The 1829-nt window shown below is 44.6% G+C and overlaps 1 non-coding gene across 1 annotated transcript; it reads left to right on the plus strand.

Moving 5' to 3' along the window:
• Window positions 1-449: 449 nt before the first annotated feature.
• Window positions 450-587, plus strand: LOC114814895. The gene has a single exon (XR_003762691.1). It is a non-coding gene; the product is annotated as a small nucleolar RNA SNORA7 (small nucleolar RNA).
• Window positions 588-1829: the final 1242 nt, after the last annotated feature.

Raw genomic sequence — 1829 nt, forward strand, 5'->3', positions numbered from 1 at the left:
TGACTAGAGTGGTCTTCTTGCTCCCTCCCTCCCATATGTCTGGAATTCCCTCCCATATCACCTCTAGCAGACACCTGCTCTCCCCATCTTCGAAATTCTACTAAAATAACATCTCCTCCAGGGAGCCTTCAGTGATTCATCATTAATCTCATGATCCCATTTTTCCAGCTAAATGCATCACCTAAGCACTTGAACCTTTACCTATTACACTCTTAGATACTCACCCCCAGCCACACTTCCTCTACACCACTTAGGTACATAACTTTGAACCAATCAGTCTATCAATTATTGAGATCTTACTGTGTGCCGAGCATTGTACTAAGCATTTGGGAATGTACAGTACAGCACAAGTGGTAGATATATTTCCTGCCCACATGAGCCCACAGTCCAGAAGAGGGGAAAGTCATTTCCATACATAAATAAATTTTGGCTGTGTACATAAATTCTGTCCCATCTCAGGGTTGCACCTGCAGAGTTTCCAATACTCTACCAGTCTCAGCTACTGGAGGAAGAGTCAAGCAGAGACATATCCATTCCATTCCTAGCTTGGGCAGTGTCTAGAGAGTGGAGGGCAATCTGCTACAAGTTAAAACTCACCTATGTTGGGCAGTAGCGGCATGGGAGAGAGTTGAAGGTGGAGACTCAGGTTTACTATGCGGAAGGAGGCAGTGGTAAACCACTTCCATATTTTTACCAAGAAAACTCTATGGATACACCACCAGAACAATGGCAGGTGGAGGTGGGGAGTTCTGGGAGAATTGTGTCCATGGCGTCACTATAGGTCAGAGGGGATTCGACCACATAAAACAAGACATAAGTTCTGTGGAGCTGAGGATGGGGCGAATATCAAGTGCTTAAGAGGTACCAATCCAAGGCGACGTGGGCGAGAGAGTGAATAGAGGAAATGAAAACAAGAGAAGCAGCGTGGCTCAGTGGAAAGAGCACGGGCTTTGGAGTCAGGGCTCATGAGTTTGAATCCCAGCTCTGCCACTTGTCGGCTGTGTGATTGTGGGCAAGTCACTTAACTTCTCTGTGCCTCAGTTCCCTCATCTGTAAAATGGGGATGAAGACTGTGAGCCCCACGTGGGACAACCTGATTCCCCTATGTCTACCCCAGCGCTTAGAACAGTGCTCGGCACATAGTAAGCGCTTAACAAATACCAACATTATTATTATTATTATTAGTTAGGCAAGCCTTCTTGGAGGAAGTGTGATTTGAAGATGGAATGATGGTCTGTTGGATATGAAGGAGGACAAAGTCCAGGCCAGTGAGAGGACATGGGCAAGTAATTGGCAGTGAGATAGGATTTAATTCAAATGCTTCCTTCTACCTGTAATTTCTTTAGTTATCTCCATTTTATGCTCTTTGAAGGCAGGGATTGTGTCTACTAAAGCTATTGTATTCTCCCAGGCATTTATTACAGTGGTCTGAACAAAATAAGTACTGATTATAGATCACTGATTGATTGATTAGGGCAGCCAATGACAATTTCTGCAGATAATGACCACACAGATTTGTGTGATGTCATAAATTAGTCCACACATGCAAGTTATGCAATGACATCGTATCATTTTGTGGATGTCCATCCAAATCAACCCAAACCTGGGTGTTTCTCCTCAGAGATTCTCCTGTCTTCCCCTCCCAGGTCCCTCTGAGCCAAGGAGCTGGATCCAAAGAGAATAGAGGCAAAGTGGATAAAAACCCCAGACAAAAAGGTCCCCAGTGTTGTATTCCTACTGATCTCCCAGGTACTTAGAACAGTGCTCTGCACAGAGTAAGTGCTCAATAAATACATTTAAGCACAATCATTGACTGGGTAGGGGACAGA

The sequence above is a fragment of the Ornithorhynchus anatinus genome, chromosome 10, assembly GCF_004115215.2.
Source record: "Ornithorhynchus anatinus isolate Pmale09 chromosome 10, mOrnAna1.pri.v4, whole genome shotgun sequence".
Taxonomy (NCBI): domain Eukaryota; kingdom Metazoa; phylum Chordata; class Mammalia; order Monotremata; family Ornithorhynchidae; genus Ornithorhynchus; species Ornithorhynchus anatinus.